The 24024-nt window shown below is 47.4% G+C and overlaps 1 long non-coding RNA gene across 2 annotated transcripts in view; it reads left to right on the top strand.

Annotated features, from left to right (window-relative positions):
• LOC135982463 (uncharacterized) overlaps positions 1–24024 on the top strand; it is a 127153-nt gene that overhangs the window by 12054 nt on the left and 91075 nt on the right. For both annotated transcript variants that reach the window (XR_010599837.1, XR_010599838.1), the window contains 2 exons: positions 872–1003; positions 3203–3399. This is a non-coding gene — a long non-coding RNA (uncharacterized LOC135982463). The remainder of the gene's footprint in view (positions 1–871; positions 1004–3202; positions 3400–24024) is intronic.

Here is a 24024-nt window from a genome sequence, read left to right as displayed (position 1 = left end):
AAACTAGGTTTCAGCAGCTCCAGCCTGCGTCAGAGGGTTTACTGAAAATTACAGTGGGGAAGGCTAAGAATGCTCCAACTGGCCTGGCTTCGAGCTGCTGCTGGTGGCGTGTATGTGTATACAAACTGGAGCAAAGTACCCACGCTTCCAAAATCAGCGTGCAAAGGGACTGATGAGGTCAGACTGGGCTTCTGGGGAATTCAGACATCCTCAGAAATAGACAGTGGAATTTGGAAGTGTATTTGACAGGCAAATGGAGAGAGACAGAATGGGAAATCAGTAACCTAAACAAAGCAAATTGTCTGTAAAGGATTATGGGGCCATCATCAACCAGGAACAAGGTCATTTAAACTATTCATTCATGTTTCTGTGTTCTTCTTTAATTGAAGAAAAAGCTCAATGAAATCCTGTATGTAATGTGTTGTGATGGTAAAACAAAGTAAGCAAAGTGCTAGGATCCATTAGAAATGGGATAAAAAGCAATACAGAGAATATGAGAACGCCATTATATAAATGGCTGGTATGCCCTCACCTGGAATGCTGTGTTCAGTTCTAGACAGTCTGTCTCAAAAAGGATCTAGCAGAAATATAGGGGTTCAGAGAAAGGTGACAAGAATGATCAAAGGCCAGGACAGATTTCGGAGTGAAGAGACACTGAAAAGACTGGCATTGTTTATATAGAGACGAATAAGAGGGGAAGTGATAGTCAGATACAAAATAATGAGTGGTGTAAGGAGGGTAGATTGGATGCTCCTATTTACTTCCTCTCATTATAGAATAATAAGGAGGCAATGAATTAAACTGAAAAGCAACACATTAAAAACTGGTCTAAGGAAATTTTTTTCTTATACAATGTATAATTATTCTGCAGAACTCATTACCACAAGATATCACTGAGGCCAAGAGCTAAGCAGGATAAAGGAAGAAAGATTGGACCAAAATATGGACAACAGCAACATCGACAATTACATGAGAAGAAATATAAATCCTCTTACTTCATGACGTAAGCCAACCTCTCACAAGTGATGGTTAGGAAGAAACGTCCTCTATGTGCAGGCAGGTTATTGTATAAGTATCCACTGCAGGGTTTCTTGCACCTCCTTCTGAAGCATCTGCAGCTGTCCACTATCATAGACAGGATACTGGGCTAGATGGAGCCCTGATGCAGTACAGCGACGCTTATTTCCTAAGGTGACCCTGGCTTGAAGATCAGGGAGCTTTAGGATATGAACACAAGGAAATAAGCGAGTTTTGTTTATGTTGGCAATAAATAGAGTGAAATACGAATGGCAAAGTGAAAAGTTCTCCTCCTGCTAAGCCTGCTCTCCCTGGCATTTCCTGCCACTCAGCCATGTCTCCTGACAAGGTCAACTACATTGCTATAATAGACACCTGCACAGATAAGTGTGAGATGGGCAGATTTGGTAGTATCTGTACATTTTTGTTAACGGTGGCTTGACAGCTCTGGGGACTGAGGTCTTCTTTTTATTCCCACAATAATTACAGCATGTGTAGCGTCAGGGCAAATTCTCCTTCCACTGTGGCTTAGCACTGAGCTGGAGGAGTGTCCTCGAGGGGTAAGTGGGAAGATCAGTTGCTGTGGCAGTCCTTGGCCTCTCGGCTGAGACTGGACAACTAGTGCCCATGGTGGTGGTGGAAGCAGTATTCATAGAATGGGCTGAGATCCACAGAGTCACTTCACACAAAATACTGAACAGCCATGTAGTGTACTTAGTTTTACAGAAAGCCTTTGACAAGGTCGCTCACCAAAGACTCTTAAGCAAAGTAAGCTGTCCTGGGATAAGAGGGAAGGTCCTCTCATGGACTGGTAACTGGTTAAAAGATAAGCAACAAAGGGTTGGAATAAATGGTCAGTTTTCAGATTGGAGAGAGGTAAATAGTGGTGTCCCCCAGGGGTCTGTCCTGGGACCAGTACTGTTTAACATACTCATAAATGACCTGGAAAAAGGGGTAAGCAATGAGGTTGCAAAATTTGCAGATGATACAAAACTACTCAAGATAGTTACAGCCAAAGCAGACTGCAAAGAGAGACAAAAGGATCTCTCAAAACTGGGTGCCTGGACAACAAATGGCAGATGAAATTCAATGTTGATAAATGCAAAGTAATGCACACTGGAAAACATAATCCCAATATACATATAAAATGATGGGGTCTAATTTAGCTGTTGCCACTCAAGAAAGAGATCTTAGAGTCATTGTGGATAGTTCTCTGAAAACATCCACTCAATATACAGTGGCAGTCAAAGTGAACAGAATGTTGGGAATCATTAAGAAAGGGATAGATAATAAGACAGAAAATATCATATTGCCTCGACATAAATCCATGATATGCTCACATCTTGAATACTGCATGCAAATGTGGTGGCCCCATCTCAAAAAAGATATATTGGAACTGGAAAAGGTACAGAAAATGGCAACAAAATGATTAGGGCTATGGAACAGCTTCTATATGAGGAGAGGTTAATAAGACTGGGAGTTTTCATCTTGGAAAAGAGATGACTAAGGGGGGATATGATAAACGTCTATAAAATCATGACTGGTGTGGAGAAAGTAAATAAAGAAGAGTTATTTACTCCTTGTAACACAAGAACTAGGAGTCATCCAATGAAATTAATAGGCAGCAGGTTTAAAACAAACAAAAGGAAGTATTTCTTCACACAATGCACAATCAACCTATGGAACTCCTTGCCAGAGGATGTTGTGAAGGCTAAGACTATAACTCCTTGCCAGAGGATGTTGTGAAGGCCAAGACTATAACTCCTTGCCAGAGGATGTTGTGAAGGCCAAGACTATATCAGGGTTCAAAAACGAGCTAGATAAGTTCATGGAGGATAGGTCCATCAATGGCTATTAGCCAGGATGGGCAGGGATGGTGTCCCTAGCTGCTGTTTGCCAGAAGCTGGGAATGGGCAATGGGGGAATGAATCAATCGATGATTACCTGTTCTGTTCATTCCCTCTGAAACACCTGGCATTAGCCACTTTTGGAAGACGGGATACTGGGTTAGATGAACCTTTGGTCTGAGCCAGTATGGCTGTTCTTATGTTCATGGTAACAACATGAAGTTGTACTTTCTACCAGCCTGTGCTGGATTCAAACCAGCAGCCTAGGCCTGAGCTACTCCACAGCCAATTCCTTCTCCCCAGCGATCCAATTCCTTGTGCTTTGTTTTTCATGGTAGCTGCCATTGGGACTTCTGCTCTTCTCTTCCCTCTCTGAATTGCCTCCTCTCCACTTAGACAGTGGAGATCAATCAACTCTACGGAACCTGACTGTGAAGCCAGAAGTGCGACGGTCCTGTCCCTCCTTGGGTGTTGGTGACGAGAGGACGTAGGAACAATCACTTTGGTACACACACACCTTGCTGCCAGTGACAAGGTAGGTATGCACCGTGCTATATATCGCTAGCGGGAAGTTCATTGAGAGATTTGCTCTGGATAATGGAACATTTATTTCAAAGGCTCTAAGCCAGTGAAAGATCTCAGGGGAGCTGCCCTATGAAATGATGCTGCCCTTTCTGTTACACTGTTGCTGTCAAGAATCCATTCAAGCGATTTAACCAAGTTTATCGGAAAAGCAGTGGAGACAACCTGCGCACATGTTAGCATGGAAGATGGATAGAACAAACAAATCCCCATGAGTGGGAAACCCAGTTCCTCCATTAGTGAAAACAAATATATGGAGATATACCTATCTCATAGAGCTGGAAGGGACCCTGAAAGGTCATTGAGTCCAGCCCCTGCCTTCACTAGCAGGACCAAGGACTGATTTTACCCCAGATCCTTAAGTGCCCCCACCAGGATTGAACTCAGAATCCTGGATTTAGCAGCCTAATGCTCAAACCACTGAGCTATCCCTCCCCCCAACTGTTATAACAGGAGACTGGGAAGCAGGACTTATGGGTTCTAGTCCCAACTCTGCCACTGACTCACTGTGTGGCCATAGGCAAGTCACTTATTTTCTGAGTACCTCAGTGTCACCATCATATATAATATTTACTTACTTTTGAGTGCTTTGAAATCCTCGAATGAAAAATACCATATGATCCAAGTATTAATAATTATGATTGTATTATATCACTTCTTGTTTAGTTGACCAGTGTCAGCTGGTCAGCAATCTCATGAGTCCTGCAGTGCATTAAAAAATGTCTGAGGGACCTGATTGTCAGAAGCGCTGAGCACCTGCAGTTACCATTGAAGACAATGGAAGCTGTAAGTGCATAGCACCTCTGAATAAACCTAAGCCCCGTATTTTACTCAATGCCCATAAAACTTCAAGAGCTAGTGCAGTAAATGGATGTTCAGGCAGAACTACGTAATATGCTAGCATTGTGAACTGCATCAGTCTCTGCACCTGCTGTATAGCAGGTACTGGACAAGATCACACAGAAATCAGTAGGAATAGGATCCAGGAGTCTTGACTGGCAGTCCTGTGCTCTAACCACCAGTTCACACACGACTGACCGTGAATCTGATTCTCCTCTTCTGTTTTGAAGCAGTCTTGGAGCTCTGCTGGTTTCAATGGCACAACTCCTGATTTACATCATGTCAAAGGAGGATCAGGCCAAGTGTGTGGGTCTAAATATACCTAAAAGAAGAGGGGATGAGCCTACAGCAAACTGGCATGCAGCATGCAATGCCTGGCCCGACAATGATTGTTGTGGAGAGAGAGACACTTATTGAGTCCATCACCTGTGCTGCTCCAGCCTGGTGCCTCATTAACAGGTAGAATATATTAGTAACCGTCAAACAATGGGAGAGCTAACTCGTTGGGCGAATGGATGAAAACACATTAGCTCCCACAAAAGAGGGAGAGGCGGTGATTAACTGGTGAGATGACAATATGAAATGTCAGAGGCACAGACAGTAAGCACAACTGTTCATTATTATATTAACAGCCCTAATTTTCTGCCTTTAACCACCAGTTCCCTGTCAGTTCAATTAGATTTTGTGTGTGTGTTTAATTTAGATCAATATACTGCTGCGTCTGTAGTTTTTCTCACACATCCTTTGTGCACGGTGAGAAGCAGACCAGCCGGCAGGAGCCTTTTTTTTGTTTGTCCTTGAGGTGAAAGGCAGTTTGTGAAGAGGGTATTTAGGTGATGCATGTTCCTATGTTAGGTTAGTCTAATCTGCAGTGATTTGTGAAATTCCCACACCATGATGGGAGGGGGGAAGGGCAGGGAGGGAAGGCACTCAAAGGTCGCAAAGTGGCAGGCTGAGGTAAATAGCCCATGGTAATATATTTAGCAAATGGCATTACAGACTGCAGGAAAATACAGAGGAGGAGGAGGAAAGAATAACATTCCGCTTATCAGGAGATTACTCAGGGCCTGATTCTGATTTCAGTGACGCTGGTGTAAATCTGGAGATGCTCTACTGAAGTTAACTCTGGATTGCCCCTAGTGGAAGTGGAATCAGGCTCTAGCCCAGGATGTTCAGGGTCGGGATTTCCCCCTTCTGGGAGAATCATTATTCATTTCAGCACTGCTAGATTGGAGGAGGGAGAGCCCAAGGAACCCAGTGAGGTTTTCTACATCACCCAAAACAATGTCAAGGGGACTTTTTACTGGACCATTGCCAGCCAGTCTGAGTAAGAGTGGGAGGGGGGACTAAAATAATCACACCTCATCTCCCTCTGTCCTACCCACTCTGCTGACTTCGGTGCGGTTGAGCGCACCGTACTCCTCCCTCCTGCTTTCTGATGGGTAGGAAGATACGCAGCTCCCACCATTACTGGGATCTCACTGAGTCATCAGGAGAAAAGGGTATCAAAACATGACAGCATGTATGCTCTGCCCCCAGCTCTGATCCCTTCATTTTCTTGGCTCTCAGTGCTTCGTCTCTGGATCTCATCACTGTATGTGTTCATTGGGTTTTCATTTCCTCCTGAAGCCTCTGGATCAACAACAGTATGACTCAGAGAGGCCTTTATTTTTAGTAGCTAATCACATTATTTTGCTGCATTGCCCTCTATAGCCTAGATCTTCATCAGGATCTTTATCATCCTTCTAAATCTTCTTGGATCCTAATTTTTGTTCCTTGGGTCCCAATCTTTTGGGCCTGGCTCCTCTGCTACCTTCACTTAGCTTTGGAATCTATCTATCTATTGAGTATTGTCACCTATCATCAGAATACATGACTACATTTGGCCTGTGTTGCTAAGAGGACCTGAACTCCAAATCCTAGATATTGATCTCTGATTCCACCTAAGTTTTCAATCTGGAGACTTATCTCTCTCTTGCTGAAGAATCATAACCTTTGATGATTGCATCTGGCCTCTTTGCTTTGTAATAACTATATTAATGTAGTCTGCTTATTGCACATCACTTTTGAGCAGCTCACTTATCCTTTCAGCATCTGCGGGCTATTTTAATCTCCTCCCTTAGATGTCTTTTGTCTTTTCTGCAGACACACTAGATTTTCCTCTGATTGCTCCAAGGTTTCCATGACTTGAACTGAAGTGGGACTTTTGATCATTTGGCTAATTTGACTTTCACCATGCTATTTGCCCAGGTTTCATTAACTTCCTTCAAAGGGGGTTTCCTTTTTTTCTGGGCCCTAATCCCCACCTCCTCTGATTCCCTTTAATGTAAATGTCTGGGCAGCAGAGAGAGATGGAGTCCAGTAAGAAACATGCTCTCAACCTTGTTTACCATACAGCAGGGAGGTGAATAAACAGCAGAAAATATTCCAGCAAAACAAAAACAGAACACTTAATTTAAAATAAGGACAAGCAGAAAAAAAAGTGATCTGATAACCTGCAGGAACAGATCGGCAAGAGCAAAACCAAGGCAACAAAATCCCACAGATACAGCACTTGAAAAATGCGTACCATAAACTCACTGCCTGAGACAGAGAATACAGTGCTGAGGCTGGCAATTCCCCAGCAACTTCAAGCTAATAGAGAAGGCGGCAGTGAGTTTGGGAAGCAGCTCCTGACACTTCTGGGTACTAGGAAATGGATGCTGGGTCTGGACAGCAATGCTGGGGACTCCAGGAGTTTAATATTCACTATGCACTATGGAAAACAGGCACTGTCATATCAGATCAAACCAGTGTTCCAGTATCATGTCTGTGACAATGGTCAGTATCACATGTTCAGAAACACCATGGTGGACAATTATGGGCAACTAGGCTGGTATTTGGAGTTGGGTGATAATTTAGTTTCCTAATATTTGGATGATATTCTGACCCCTGCTTTCAAATATCATCTGAACAGCTCTTCCCTGCCCTCATCCCCAGGCCTAATGCTCCCTTCCTCCCAGACCCGAGAAATATCTTCCCTTAGCAGGCATGGCTATTTCACCTACATTAAGATGTTATTTGGGTTGCCAACTTTGTAATATTTAAAAACCGGACACCCCAGCAAGAATGCCAGATCTTCCCCTTCCCCACCCCTTCCCCACTTCTTCTCCCTGAGGCCCTGCCCCCATTCACTCCTCTTTCCCCCCCTCCCTCATCACTCACTGCTATTCCCCTCTCTCCCCCATCTCTACCAGGGTTGGGAGGGACTTGCATGTGGAGCCAGGGCTGGGAGTTGCAGCTGCCCGACACAGGTAGGAGGCAGCCCCAGCTACAGTAGTGGTTGGCGTGGGTGATGCCTCAGTGTCTCCCCGCCTCCCCCACCCACAGTAACTGGACTTTGGGTGTCTGGTCAGTAGATCTGACTGGAGACTGTCCCCTTTTTGGTCAAAAACTGGGCACCTGGCCACCCTAACTGTCATCTGAGGGGGTTTGTATCACCACCTATCCCAGTTCGAGGTGTTTGGCTTCAGCATTTGGGTCTGGCCCATTCTGGGGAACAGCCTGCCTCATCGGCTAGTGGTGATTTATGCTCCTGGATCTGAACTCCCCCAAAGCGCAGGGTGTTGTGATCCAGTGGTTTGGATCGGGCTCATCTCTAATTCCAACAAAGCTTCGTTGCACATCCCTGTATCTCTTACGCCTGGCTCTGGAGCTCTCACTGAACATGGACTCCTGGCTCTCTAGTTTTCCTTCCCCTCCCCATAGGGCTTCTTGCCAGGTTAGAGACCCTCCAGTTTACAGGTTCTTCCCTTCCCCCTCCCCAGACCTCAAAGTTAACAAACTGCCAAGTGTGCAAACGCATTGGTTAATCTCCTTGTATCCTGAGCCTGGCCCTTTCCACTTCCCAAGCAGGAGCATAAACATTACAAATGAAACCTCCAACAGGTAATGACCGAACAATCATTTTTAATTTTTTTTTAAAATGCACTTCAGGGCTTTTATCAGCAAAGCATCATGTCCATTAAAAAATGAATTAAGTCATTCTGCAGCCAGGCCAAGTGCCATGATTTCCATGCCAGAATTAATACTGTCTATTTCCACAGTGGATGTTTAAGGATCCCTTCCCCCCACCCGCTCTGGGATTACAGCTACTTTTAGTTCCTATAGGGGGAATTAATCAGCGATGCTCCTGTGCGGAGTGCCTGAAATAGAAATCACAAATCAGGGTGGCTGGGAAGGAGCCTGTGAAGTGACAAACGTGAAATTATGTTGCATTTTGTTTGGTGTGGCAGGATAGTTGGAATGCAGTGGCTTCAGAGACTCTCACCAGCTCTGGGGAGCAGCTGGCTACTTCCACTCTAGAGGGGGCAATACAGAGCGGGGCTGTTGGAGAGTCCAAAGGAAGAGGTGATAGCAAAAGCAGAGGGACAGGAGGCAGAGAATGTTTTTTTAAAAATCACAAACTGCTTTTTACAGGTGTTTCTAGGAGGAGATAGTCAAAGACTATCCTCTAAACCTGCAATGTGGCTCCCAGCAGTTAGGATCTGTGACCCTAATTCCCAGGTGAGTTCAGAAAGCTGCTGAGTTGGTGTAACTTCCACCATCATCTGGGCTCCTCAGGGTGTATGGAATGTTACTTCAAATTAGACTCTCTCCAGATTCTTTCATCCTAACCCCTGAGATATTATCTCTTAAACTAGCCCACTGAGTCTGGGCTACATACAATCTTTGTACCGATTTATCTATTTCAGTTCAGGGTTTGATTTTATATTGTTCTAGTGAAAGCAGTAGAACCCCTAGTGTGAAAGCTTATGCCCAATAAATTGGGTTTTAGCCCACAAACGTTTATGCCCCAATAAATTTGGCAGTCTCTACGGTGCCACAAGAACTCCTCGTTCTTTTTGCCAATACAGACTAACATGGCTACCACTCTGAAATAAGTATAAATGTGTCCACAGGAAGGGGGTTGTACCGCGTCTTTTGGTTTATAAACCAATATAGTGACAATAGTATAAAAAAATGTGTAGACACCCCCCCAAGGGAGTTAAAATTGGTATAACTCACTCTGAGGAGCTGATGGAGCAGCGAGAACTGTAGCAGAGGAAGCAATTAATGGGAGGGTGCAAAAACATGCAAGCAAAAGCATCCCTGCCCTTTAGAAATTTACACCTTCTTCCAGCAGGTAAGTCACACCCATTTAGACTGCCTTACCCATTTACAGAGTGGGTGAGAAGGTCTAAGGGAATCTAGCTGAATGGAGGGGAGTCTAATTGATGCCACCTTGCTCATCACCTCTCAGTTTGGCCCTGTGTGTTCTCCTGGCATGGAATTTAGTCAGAGTAAAGGATAGTGCAGGTCATGCTCAAACCTTGAGTTTTCTCTATCTGGTGAGTTTGCTCTACACAGAGGGAGGATAGTGTCAGGCTATCAAAAGGCACAGCTCTGGTCCCTGGAAAGCAAGGAAGAAGGCAAAACTGCTTGTGGCTAACATGCAAGTGATTTGGTGTCACTCTTTAGTAGACATGTCATATTTATCCAACCACACAGAGAGATATATAGTCAGAGACAGACACACACTCTCTGCTATGACAGTATCTGTTTCTGCTCCTGCATCTGATTATTAGGGCTGGTCAAACATTTTCCATATAAACTTTTTTTAAAATGAAAAATTGGGTCTTGATTAAATGAAAATGTTTACAGAACATGTCAGCTTTCCTTGAAAATTTTTGATTTTTTTTCAGAAAACAAGACACCCAAAAACTAAAAATATTTTGTTCAAAAACTGATCCCCCCCCCCACTTTGTTTTTTTGATGGAAGGTCAAAAGTTTCTGTGGGGGAACCCCCCCCCCCATTTTCTGACCAACTTTACTGATCACCCAAACAAGTAAATGAATAAAGATACTCCCTGCCCCAAATAAAGAACCCCAATAACAAATCCAACCACGCTCTTCCAAGAGTGGAATTCCATATCCCCTTGTTCTCTTTGGTTTCTTCTCCTTCCCTTCCACATGTCACCTTTCTGTATACCTGGAGACAGTCACTCCTTATTGTGTTCTGGCCACTTTAAATTGTGAGCTCTTTGGGATAGGGGCCTATAAAATGCCAGTGTCACCAGTTATGTACAATATGCATAATAGTGAAATAATCACAGACGTGCTTATAATCAGGTACAATTACCCAAGGGATCTTTGCTTAGGAGTGAGCAGATGCTCTTCTTAGCTGTTCCCATTAGGAGGCCCAGCCATCCTGACATTCTGCAAGCTGCATGACCTGTATGTGACCCAGGAACTTCTTGGTGCAAACTGGCAGAGGGCACAGGGCGTGCATAGAGTTTTACAGGGATCCCCTGGGTCAGATACATGCATATTAAGTTTACCAAAGGGTGGTGTGTGATGTCTCTATCAACTGTCAATAGCCCTCTGATTTTCATAATCATTGCCAGATGGATGGATAGATAATGGTTAAGGAATTATGTACCAATACTAAACATTATATTCTTAAGGTATATGAGTTAAGGTGATAAACATGCTCCTGTCAGATAGGAAGGAAATGGCGCTTATCTCTCTGGTTGGCCATGTGCTTATTGCGCATTGTCTGCTTCATAATGAAGCCCTATCTACAGACTGAGCTAAATGCTAATCAAGAGATTGTGAAATTGACGAGAGGCACAGGAAAAAACACTTAGGGGTGTGTGTGTAGAGGGTCCGGACTCACCCCTGCAGCCCCTCCTGCTGGGGTGAGTCCGGACCCTCTACACACCCCCTCCTAAGTGTTTTTTCCTGTGCCTCTCGTCAATTTCACAATCTCTTGATTAGCATTTAGCTCAGTCTGTAGATAGGGCTTCATTATGCTGGTCCTCCAGGGAATTAGCTCTCCAGGCTCTGGAGCGCCCTCTGCAGGCCAGTGATCCACCTGTCTTCATCTGGGCTCCTGTGTCCCTCCCAGGATCCTGGTGCCCCTTGCGCTGGGTGCTGCCCCCTGGCAGTACCCACACACTAGGTCTCCCCTCCCAGGGGAACCCCCACCCACTATCCCCACCTTGCCACAGTACTAGGCCACTGCCAGTCAGCAACTAGCCCCTGCTCCCTGGGGCAGACTGCAGTATAGGCCACTCATCACAGGCAAGGGGGGTTTGGACCTGCTGCCTTGGCCTAGCCCTGGGCTGCCCTCTGCAACCCCTAGTACCCCTTGGGGTAATACTAGGCTGCAGCCTGGGGCTTTCCAGGCTGGAGCTCCTCAGCCTTTCCCCAGCCCTGCTCCACTACAGGTCCCTGTCTCTAGATCCCTGCAGCCAGGTCCTTCTCTCTCTGTGTGCAGGGAGAGACTGCTGAGCTTCTGGCTGCCCTGGCCTTTATAGGGCCAGCTGAGTCTGTCTGGGGCGTGGCCCCAGCTGCAGCCACTTCCCCCAATCAGCTCAGCTGAAAAGCTGCTTCCTCCAGCCACAGCCCCCTCTGGACCGGAGCGGGGTTACCACCCCGCTACACACCTCCCCCCTCAAACTCCTCACCTCTGGGGGGAAGGGAAGACTTATTGCCTGGGGTCCCCGAAATTTGCCCTCCAGGCTTGCACATTTTTGCTCTGCAGCTTTCCAGCCACGGGCCATCTCCTGGGTACGTGTCTCTGCCTGCCGGTGGGCCCGCTCTGCTGCCTCGAGTCGTGCCCGTAGATCTGGGTCCCCCAGGCCCTCTTCCCTCAGGGTCTGGGTCCTCTTGGTGATCTGTCCCACAACCACCTGGGTCCATTTTGTTCCTTGGACATGGCCCACTTGGTCCCCAGTCTCTTGCTGGGCCCACTCCGTCTGGTTCTCTCTCTCCGTGACTGGCATGGCGACTGTCCGGGTCCCAGCCTCTTGTGGTGTCCCCTCCATCCCAGTCACCGCCTCTGCCAGGTTTGGTCCCTCCAGGCCTACAGGCACCTCTTCTTGTTGCCCCTCAGTTTCTCTGAGGGGGCAATGCCTCCTTAGATGGCCCGGTTCCCGGGAGCCCCAGCAGGCTTCTCGCCTCTGGGCTGCCCAGGACTTATTGTCCCTTTGCGGTCCTGTCCCCTTACCAGGACCGATGTGGACCTCTTATGTTGGGCCTGGGCATATCCTCCACACATGGCCCGACCGCCCACAGGCCCAACAAGTCAGCCACCGCCTGGGTTGCTTCACCTGGCGAGCCGTTCTCGGGACCTCCCCTCATCCCTGCTGGGGTTGCGGCGCCCTGCCCCTACCCCAATAGGGACAGTCCTGTGCCAGATGCCCCGCCCATTTGCAGGCATAGCAAGTCCTGTGCCCCTTCACAGGCCTCCTGGCCTTGGCACTCCACTTCACACTCCTGCCAGAGGAGTTGGACTAGGGCCCGCTGCTCCCTCGCTAGCTGGGCCATCTGTCAATGGAGGGCCCGTTGTACCTCCCATCATTCCTCATGGGTTTCCCAGATTCCCTGCAGGAGGTCAGCCCCCTTCCTCGGGGATGCTGACACCGGGACCCACCCAGGGACCATACCTGGTAGGGTTACCATATCTCAACAATCAAAAAAGAGGACGGGAGGAGCCCCGCCCTAGCCCCGCCCCTGTCCTAGCCCCGCCCCCGTCCTGTCCTAGCCCCGCCCCTGCCCCTTCCACTCCCTCCCACTTCCTGCCCCCTCAGAACCCCCAACCCTCCCCCCCACTCCTTGTCCCCTGACTGCCCCCCAGGACTCCACCCCCTCCCTAAGCCTCCCTGCCTCTTGTCCCCTGACTGCCCCCTCCTGAGACCTTCCCCACATCCTAACTGGCCCCCTAGGACCCTACCCCCTACCTGTCCCCTGACTGCCCCAACCCTTATCCACACCCCCACCCCCTGACAGCCCCCCCCCGAACTCCTGACCCATCTAAACCCCTCTGCTCCCTGTCCCCTGACTGCCCCCTCCTGGGACCCCTGCTCCTAACTGCCCTCCAGAACCCCACCCCCTACCTAAGCCTCTCTGTTCCTTATCCCCTAACTGCCCCTTCCTAAGACCCCCCCCAACTGCCCCCCAGGACCCTACCTCCTACCTGTACCCTGACTGCCCAAAACCTTATCCGCCCCCCCTGACCCTCCCCCGCTCCTTGTCCCCTGACTGCCCCCTCCTGGGACCCCTGCTCCTAACTGCCCTCCAGAACCCCACACCCTACCTAAGCCTCCCTGTTCCTTGTCCCCTAACTGCCCCCTCCTGAGACCCCCCCACCTGTACCCTGACTGCCCAAAACCTTACACCCCCAAACAGCCCCCCCCCGAACTCTTGACCCATCCAACCCTCCCCCCTGCTCCCTGTCTCTTGACTACCCCCCCCCCCCAGAACCTCCCTGCCGCTTCTCTGGCCCCCGGCCCCCTTACTGTGCTGCAGAGCAGTGCGCTCGACAGCGGGGGAGGGGAGCAGGCTCGGAGCTCCAGACGGCGAACGGCCGGCGATCTGCGAATGCAGGGAGGAGGGAGAGAGAGGAGGGGAGTGGTGTCAAGTTTCAGGAGAGAGGAGTGGGGGGAAGTGAAGGAAGGGCTCTGGCTCTGGCTGCCAGAGCCCGGGCTGCTTTGTAAGCCGCGCGCACGCTCTGCATGGGGGGGAGGAGGGGAAGTCCGGACATTGACAAATTCCCCCCGGACGCTATTTTTAACTCAAAAAAGCCGGACATGTCCGGGGGAATCCGGACGAATGGTAACCCTAATACCTGGGGTCTCTCCATAATATACCCCGGTGTATATGGGATCCAGTGTCCTGTTCCTCAGTTTCTCCACCATCTCAGGCAATAGTCCTGCTGTCCTGCCTTGCCCCTTGTGCTGCCCCTGGCAGTACCCACACACTAGGTCTCCCCTCCCAGGGGAACCCCCACCCACTATCCCCACCTTGCCTCAGTACTAGGCCACTGCCAGTCAGCAACTAGCCCCTGCTCCCTAGGGCAAACTGCAGTATAGGCCACTCATCACAGACAAGGGGGGTTTGGACCTGCTGCCTTGGACTAGCCCTGGGCTGCCCTCTGCAACCCCCAGTACCCCTTGGCCTAATACTAGGCCGCAGCCTGGGGCTTTCCAGGCTGGAGCTTCCCAGCCTTTCCCCCAGCCCTGCTCCACTACAGGTCCCTGTCTCTAGATCCCTGCAGCCAGACCCTTCTCTCTCTGTGTGCAGGGAGAGACTGCTGAGCTTCTGGCTGCCCTGGCCTTTATAGGGCCAGCTGAGTCTGTCTGGGGCGTGGCCCCAGCTGCAGCCACTTCCCCCAATCAGCTCAGCCTAAAAGCTGCTTTCTCCAACCACAGCCCCCTCTGGACCGGAGTGGGGTTACCATCCCGTTACAGGGTGTCTTGTTTACAAGTAAAAACAACAGATCATGGGGGGAAGGCAGGCTTTATAAGTGAGGGTACAGTGAGACACTCTGGATCTTTTCTGTGGAGGAGGCAAGCTGACAGCAGCACTGGTCACATGAACAGAAAATCACAGCCAAGCCTGTTTGTAATGTGCTGGAAGGGTTTGGGGTGAGGTTTTGCTCTATAAGACATGACAATAACTAGTAAAGTAAGTCTTGGTTCTAGAATATGTGCTATGATTTTATTGTATATGTAACCATTTATTTCCAATACTTCTACTGGTAGAATCTTTACACTGTGTTCAGTAAACTTTTACTTGCTTTCGCTATACAAAGTGCTGTGAGTGAAGTGAAGCAGTGAACAGAGGTGTAACTGATAAGCTGGGGTGTAGTGTTTTGTTGGGAACAGTGGATCTGTAACTACTCTAAGTGTCCAGTGGAACTGGGGCTGAACACTCCAGGGAGATACTTGGGGAATGGAGGTGCCTATTGCTAACCTGTAGAGAGAGAGAGCGGGGCCTGCGCAGGCCTGGAGGAGAGTGTGTGTGTTATCCGTTGCTGTTGGAGTCGGGGAGCTTACTTGCACACACTAAGGGCTTCCTTACACTAGGGGCAGGTGGTAGGAAGATGCCTCACAGCCCTAGGTTCCCTAGATGCATGACCTGTATGTCTCCGTATACTCCTACTTGTGTATATATAGTGGGTACTTTCTGTGCCAACTTGGACCTTGCCTGGAACTTACAGTGGATCCTGACTAATAAAATGTTCAGATGTGCAGAAAGAGTCTCCTCTTACTCATAGACATTAAGGCTAGAAGGGACCATCATGATCATCTAGTCTGACCTCCTGCACATTGTCGGCCACAGAACCATGCCCACCCACTCCTGTAACAGACCCCTAATCTCTGTCTGAGTTACTGACGTCCTCAAATCTTGGTTTAAAGACTTCAAGTTACAAAGAATCCACCATTTACTCTAGGTCAAACCAGCAAGTGACCTGTGCCCCATGCTGCAGAGGAAGATGAACCTTCCCCCACAGGGTCTCTGCCAATCTGACGTGGGAGAAAATTCCTTCCTAACCCCGAATATGGCAACCAGTTAGACTCTGAGCATGTGATAAGACCCAGCAGCCAGATACCTGGGAAAGAATTCGCTTTAGTAACTCAGAGCCCTCCCCAGCTAGTGTCCCATCTCCAGCCACTGGAGATATTTGCTAATAGCACTCACAGATGGGCCATCTGTCTTTGTAGGCAATCTCATCAAGCTCCATCTTAAAACAACTTATCAAGCTCCGTCTTGAAACAAATTCATTTTTTTGCCCCCATTACTTCCCTTGGAAGGCTGTTCCAGATCTGATAGTTAGAAAACTTCATCTAATGTCAAGCCTATACTTATTGATGGCCAAACTATATCCATTTGTTCTAGTGTCAACATTGGCCCTTAATTTAAATAATTCCTCTACCTCCCTGGGGTTTATTCCTCCGATGCATTTATAGAGAGCAATGATATCTCCCCTCAGTCTTTGTTTGGTTAGGTTAAACAAGCCAAGCTCCTTAAGCCTTCTTTCGTAAGGCAGATACTTCATTCCTCTGATCATCCTAGCAGCCCTTCTCTGCGATTGTTCCAGTTTGAATTCATCTTTCTTAAACATGGGAGACCAGAATTGCCCACAGTATTCCAGATGAAGTCTCACCAGTGCCTTGCACAATCGTAATAACACTTCCCTGTTTCTACTTGAAATACCTCCCCTGGTGCATCCTAAGATTGCATTTGTCTTTTTTTCCACAGCTGCATCACATTAGTGGCTCATAATTAGGACCCTACCAAATTCACGGTCTATTCTGGTCAATTTCACGGTCAGAGGATTTTTAAAAATTGTAAATGTCATGATTTCAGCTATTTAAATCTGAAATTTCATGGTGTTGTAATTGTAGGGGTCCTGACGCAAAAAGGAGTTGGGCGGATCGCAAGGTTATTGTTGGGGAGGTTGTGGTACTGCTCCCCTTCCTTCTGTGCTGCTGCTGGTGGCAGCGCTGCCTTCAGAGCTGGGCAGCTGGCGAGTGGCATCTGTGGTTGGGATCACAGTTCTGAAGGCAAAGCTGCTGCCAGCAGCAGCACAGAAGTAAGGGTGGCATTATATTGTATTGCGACCCTTCTGCACTGCTGTTGGCAGGGTGCTGCCTTCACAGCTGGGCATGCGGCCAACAGCCGCCACTCTCCAGCCACCCAGCTCTGAAGGCAGCGCAGAAATAAGAGTGGAAATACCGCGACCCCCCCTAAAATAACCTTGCGACCCCCCTGCAACTTACTTTTGGGAATTTGAGAAACACTGGTCTCCTCAGTGAAATCTGTACAGTATAGGTTAAAAGCAAACAGAAGACCAGATTTCACGGTCTGTGATGTGTTTTTCATGGCCGTGAATTTGGTAGAGCCCTACTCATGGTCATCCTGTGACCATCCAGTACAGCCAGGTCTTTCTCCTCCTCTGTCACTTCCAACTGATACGACCTCAGCTTATAACAAAAATTCTTGTTAGTCCCTAAATGCAAAACCAGGCACTTTACACTATTAAATTTCATCCCATTTCTATTACTCCAGTTTTCAAAGTCATCCAAATCTTCTTATCTGATATTCTGGCAATACCTCCTAACTTTGTGTCATCCGCAAATTTTATTAGCACACTCCCACCTTTTGTGCCAAGGTCATTAATGAAAACGTTAAATAAGATTGGTCCCAAGACTGATCCCTGAGGAACTCCACTAGTAACCTCTTTCCAGCATGACAGTTCACCTTCCAATATGACCCGTTGTAGTCTCCCCTTTAATCAGTTCTTTACCCACTTTTTGATTCTCGTATTAATACCCATATTCTCAGTTTAATTAATAATTTACCATGTGGAAATGTACCAAATACTTTACTCAAATCCAGGTAGATTAGATCAGCTGATTTTCTAGACAAAGGAAATGCAGTAATCTTCTCAAAAAAAGAGATCAGGTTGGTCTGGCATGATCTACCTGTGGTAAAACCATGTTGTATTTTATCCCAATTCTCACTTACCTCTGTGTACTTAACTACTTTCTCTTTCAAAATTTGTTCTAAGATCTTGAATACAATTGAGATCAAACTAACAGGCCTGTAGTTTTTCAGATCAGTTCTTTTCCTTTCTTAAATATAGGTACTGCATTGCCATTCTACAATCATAGAGTCCTGTAGTAGAAAGAAAGAGCCTGAAGTATGGGCCTGGTGCAAGGCCTGAGGCCTGAACCAAAGTCAGCAAAAGTTATGCTATGAGCAATAGTCAGGCCCTGCCAAAAGCAGATGCTCACCAGCAAGCCAGTGTCTGGTACACAAACACAGCACCAGTATTGCTAGCATTGCTAAAACACACTGAATATGTAAACACATATAGACTCATAGACTTAAAGGTCAGAAGGGACCAATATGATCGTCTAGTCTGACCTCCTGCACAACACAGGCCACAGAATCTCACCCACCCACTCCCGCAACAAACCCCTAACCTATGTCTGAGCCACCGAAGTCCTTAAATTATGGTTTAAAGACTTCAAGGTGCAGAGAATCCTCCAGCAAGTGACCTGTGTCCCACGCTGCAGAGGAAGGCAAAAACCCCCCAGGGCCTCTGCCAATCTGCCCTGGAGGAAAATTCCTTCCCGACCCCAAATCAGCTAAACCCTGAGCATGTGGGCAAGACTCACCAGCCAGACACCCAGGAAAGAATTCTCTGTAGTAACTCAGATCCCATCCCATCTAACATCCCATCACAGGCCATTGGGAATATTTACCACTAATAGTCAAAGATCAATTAATTGCCAAAATTAAGCTATCCCATCATACCATCCCTTCCATAACCTTATCAAGCTTAGTCTTGAAGCCAGATATGTCTTTTGCCCCCACTGCTCCCCTTGGAAGGCTGTTCCAGAACTTCACTCCTCTGATGGTTAGAAACCTTCATCTAATTTCAAGTCTAAACTTCCTCATGGCCAGTTTATATCCATTTGTTCTTGTGTCCACATTGGTACTTAGCTTAAATAATTCATCTCCCTCCCTGGTATTTATCCCTCTGGTATATTCATAGAGAGCAATCATATCTCCCCTCAGCCTTCTTTTGGTTGGGCTAAACAAGACGAGCTCTTTGACTCTCCTTTCATTCCAGCAGGCCGGCACAAGAACACCCAATCTAGCACACGATAATATGGTTTGACAAAAGTGATGAATAGTGATATTTTGTTTGAAACCTCAGGCATGGAAGGACAAAGACAGGTGGTGAATAGGAATGTTTTGTCTGAAACATCAGGAGGAAAGTACGAGGGGAGGTAACAAACATGTAATGAAATGTGTACGGTGATCCGTAAACTGTTTATCCTAGATTGTTTGTCTCAGTCTATAAATGTTGGAATACCTCACCTTAGCCATTTGTCCAGCCTAGGGGGCAGTGGAAAGTCCCACCACTGACTGAGCTGTGTCCATTGTCATGGGCATATATGCCTTAGTATCAACATAGAGTCTGCCAGGTGCTATTACCGTGCTTCGTTGACAATAAACCTGGCCAGGCACTAAACCAAGTCTTGTGGTCACTGGACAGTTTGATTGTGGTCTGCTGTGTCAACTATCTGTGCAGAGCTGGGACAGCACACAAAGAACACACACACACAGCCAAACATCTGATGACCGGTATGACCCCTGAGTTTAGGGATTCATTAAAAATCATTGCTTTTGGCCTTGAAATTTCATGTTCCAATTTCTTTCATGTTCTTGGATGGAGATTATTCAGGCCCCCAGTTGGGTCCCGTTAAGAAGTTTGAGTCTGACTTGCACTTCGGACGTGCTAATTTCTGCTTCCATATCCTTGCTCATTAGCTACCCTGCCACTGATCCCAGGCTACTCATTACACATTACTATTAGAAACTGAGGTAAAGTATTAATTTATGTGTTGGTCCATGCCTAGATTACCTTTAATCTCCACCTCATCCTCAGTGCTTAGCGGTCTCACTTCTTTCCTTGTTTACCTTTTATTTAAATGGTTAAAAAATCTTTTATTAATGGTTTTAATTCCCTTTGCAAGGTCCAACTCTGCTTTGCTTTTGGCAGTTCTGACTTTTCACCTACATCTTCTGACCTCCAAGAGGTAGCTTTCCTTGCTGATCAATCCCTTCTTCTATTTGTTGTAGGCTTTCTGCTTTCTCTTAATTATCTGTTAGAGATACTTGTTCATCCAGTTTGGTTTGGAATCCTTCCCTATGATTTCCCCCCCTTGCTTGGGATGCAGACTTCACATAATTTCTGCAACTCTGACTTAAAGTAAGTCCAAGCCTCCTCCACATTCAGATCCATGCGTTCTTCAGTCCAATCCACTTCCCTAACTAATTCTCTTAATTTTTTAAAGTTCGCCTTTTTGAAATCAAGGACCCTAGTTGCGGGCCTATTTTTGTTTATTCTTCCATTTAGTTTAAACTGAATTAATTCGTGATCACTCGAACCAAGATTCTCCTCTACACCCATTTCTTCTATGAGGTCCTCGCTGCTTACTGGAATGATAAACTGTATTAGACTGTTCAGCCATTGGGTGGTGCTGTGTGTAAAATACCATATTTAAATGAACTCCAGCCATACCTGGCAAAGCATTAAAGGATCTTATGATGAACACATCTGGTGTATATTATCATGCTCTGTGATCAGTCCATGTCTGGTACAGAAGAACATAATATTTCCCAATACTAAATCAAAATTACATCACCTCTTGTTGGTTCAGTGACTATTTGGTGAAAAAAATCTCTCAGCTATCATATCCAGGAATATCTGGGCCCTACCACTATTAGTAGCACTTGTCCTCCAATCTATATCTGGGAAATTAAAGTCTTCCATAATCACATAATTCCCAGTAGAATTTATTTCATTAAAATATTAAAGAAATCTCTATCCAGATCCAAATGGGGTCCTGGGGTCCTGTAGCAGACCCCAAGCACTGTCCCAGTGGAGCCTCTGTTACCCTTCTTCCCCAAAGTGATTTTGACCCAAACAGATTCCATTTTATCCATTCCATCAGTTCTAATTTCTTTACACTCTACCTTGTCATTAATATACAATGCTTCTCCGCCACCTTTACCTTTATTTCTGTCTTTTCTGAACAGCACGTACCCTTCAATAGCTGTATACAAGTCATGACTACCATTCTACCATATTTCTGTTATCCCTATAATATCTGTCAAGTATGAGAGGGGTAGCTGTGTTAGTCTGGATCTGTAAAAAGCAACAGAGGGTCCTGTGGCACCTTTAAGACTAACAGATGTAAGGTGCCACAGAACCCTCTGTTGCTATAATATCTGGTTTCACTTCCTGCACCAGTAATTCTAGTTCCTCCACGTCATTACCCAGGCTCCTTGCACTAGTGTATAGACATCTTAATTGTTTCTGCTTAGCTTCACCCAGATTCCTCACCCAACTAGGTACAGTCATTTTACTTCCAGTATTGCCTACCTGACTGTTACTGTCAGTGGTATTGACAATATCTTTCCTCTCGGCATTGGCCATTTTCGAAAGACAGGATACTGGGCTAGATGGACCATTGGTCTGACCCAGTATGGCCGTTCTTATGTTGTCCATTCTCTTACCCTCTGTTGGTCCTTCCTCCATTGCTGTATCCTCTCCTACTTGATTTTCCTCCCACTCAATAGTAGAATCAGGCATGGAGATTACATGAGCATCTCCCAACCATCTCCCCTGAGTTCCTAGTTTAAAGTTCTTTAAACCAATTGTGCCAGCCTCCATCCAGAGGTCTATTTCCCTCTCTACTCAGGTGGAGTCTGTCCCATGAGAACAGTCCTCTGTCTGTGAAGGACTATCAGTGGTCAAACACCCCAAAGGCCTCCTGATAGCACCATTGCCTAAGCTATCTATTGATCACCCTGATTTTGTCTCGGCTTCGCTCTCCTCCTTTAGGGACAAGTAGAATTTCACTGAATATCAACAACATCTCCATTTCTTTAAATATCTTCACCAGCCTGGCATAGTTTTCCTTAATGTGTCCCAGCAAGAATCTAGCAGTATCATTTGTTCTCACATGAAGGCCAGTGAGTGGATTCGCTCCCATTCCCCCTAGGATCCTCTTCAGCCTCTGATCCACCTCCTGTATCTTAGCTCCCAGCACACAGAACTCCCTTCTGTTCTCCGGATCAGCTCTGGTCCGGATCAGGCCTGTCTGCTTTTCTTAGTAGGCAGTCCCAATCATGTAGACCTTCCTCTTCCTGATGATATAGAAATGAAATAGGATATCTCCATTAATTTCTATCTCCTAGAACTGGAAGGGACCTTGAAAGGTCATTGAGTCCAGCCCCCTGCTTTCACTAGCAGGACCAAGTACTGATTTTTGCCCCAGATCCCCAAGTGGCCCCCTCAAGGATTGAACTCACAACCCTGGGTTTAGCAGGCCAATGCTCAAACCACTGAGCTATCCCTCCCCCCCAAAATGATGTTCCTTATCCCCACCACCTCCAATGTTTATGATACATACAAAGTCACAGACACATGAATGGAGAAATACACACTCACGTACAACCAGAGACACAAATACCTTTGCTTATTATATGACAAGCATGGCCAAACCACAGCTCGTGAGCTGCATGTGGCTCTTTTACAGTTAAAGTGTGGCTCGCGGAGCCCCCCCCCCAATATAACCCCTCTATTCTCCACCTACCAAACTGGGGGGGGGGGAGAGCTTGGGGCTTCTGCCCTTTGGCAGAGTTGTGGGGCTAGAGGCTTCTGCTCTGCAGGGAGGGGCTCTCGGGGCTTAAGCCCCACAGGGAAGCATCGGGGGAGAAGCCCCATGTCTCAGCAGGCGCTGCCCTTTGGGGCAGGTTGTGCATGTCTTGCGGCTCTCGAACTTCTGAAGATTATTGTATGCAGTCAGTAAGTTTGACCACCCCTATTATATGCTATCCCCAGTCTCTTTTCAAGGCAGACTTCCTTCACCGTACATGCTCAGCAGATTCCATCAGACAGCAAGAATATCATTCACTGAGGGTATGTCTACACTACAGTTAAATACCCGCAGCTGGCCCGTGCCAGCTGACTTGAGCCTGTGGGGCTTGGGCTAAGGGAATGTTCAATTGCAGTGTAGGCGTTCAGTCATGGACTGGAGCCCGAGCTCTGGGACTCTCCCCCATCACGGGGTCCCTGAGCCCAGACTCCTGCCTGAGCTCGAATGTCTAGCCCAAACTCTGCCAGCCCGAATCAGCTGACAGGGGCCAGCCATGGGTTTTTAATTGCAGTATAGACATACCCTGAGAAACCCATGTGCACTGTGCCCCAGAGCAGTCCAGGTGCCTTGACCTTTATTCCCGTGCCTGGAGGGGATGCTTTTCTTGTATGGTAGGAGACGAGCAGGGATAACCCCTCTCAGTGTCCTGCCTCATTAGTGAGGCCTGCCAAAGGGTCTAATGGTAGGTTTCTTTTTCCAGCCTGACCGTGGTATAATATTAATTGGGGCTCGGGGGGGGTTGTCACCTGAGGCAATGTCCATATGGCCACCCTTTATTGCTGCATTTCTATCTTTTCAACGGTGTTGTCGAACTGTGACAATGTCTTGCGGCTCTCGAACTTGCAACAAAATCTTCATCTTGCTTCCGAGGTGCCATTCTCCAAACAGCCTGTCACTGCTGCTCGTGGCACCAGAGAAAAGAATCAGTGACCAAATGTCAGCCTGTCTGAACCCAAACTCCTCCATTGTTGCAAGTCAGGGACTCTCCAATGCTTGCCCACTGCAGTCTTGGTGATCTGATCTTGACCTGCTTGGAGCTTGGGGGGGGAGGGGGCGGGGAGTGGAAAGGCAGAGGTGAGGTGTAGGGAGGAGCTCCAGGGACCTAGCCTGACCTGGATGTTTTGCACCCCCACTCACAAGTACTGATGTGTATGTGGCTTCTACCCTTGACAAGGGCTGTGTCACGTCCCTCCCAGACCAGGTGCAGTGGGGAGAGGGGGTTGTAAGAACTCAGTGATTGCCTAGTCAGGTGGAGGCATCTTAGGAGAATGGGTTAGCTGAAGGAAGCCCAGGAGAACCAGTTTTCTCCTCCCCGCCTGCAGTGGGTTGGCGAGGCATTTGGAGAATGGAAAATTCCCAAATGTGGCACCAAGAAAACAAAGTGTTGCTGCTCACATTTAAAATCCACAGCATCTCTATGGGCCAGGGGGGAAATGCGCAAAGAGAGCTACACAGGTACTTTTGGGGCAGGAACGGGGAAGAGATGAACAGGCTTTTGTAGCAGGGTGGGCCTGGTTTAGCGGTGGGACTAACCAAAGACAGAGAAAGGAAGCTGACTTAGGGAGAGTCAGAGACCCTAGGGTTAAGAAGTCAAACCAGAAGCTGCAACAGAAGGATCCTGGGTGAGCAGGGGGTTGCCCGGTGTGCCAATGTCCTGCTGTACAGTCTGACTTTTTTTTTTCTTT

The sequence above is a fragment of the Chrysemys picta genome, chromosome 3 (genome assembly GCF_011386835.1).
Source record: "Chrysemys picta bellii isolate R12L10 chromosome 3, ASM1138683v2, whole genome shotgun sequence".
Classification (NCBI taxonomy): Eukaryota; Metazoa; Chordata; order Testudines; family Emydidae; genus Chrysemys; species Chrysemys picta.
This window is presented reverse-complemented; position numbering and strand designations above follow the sequence as displayed.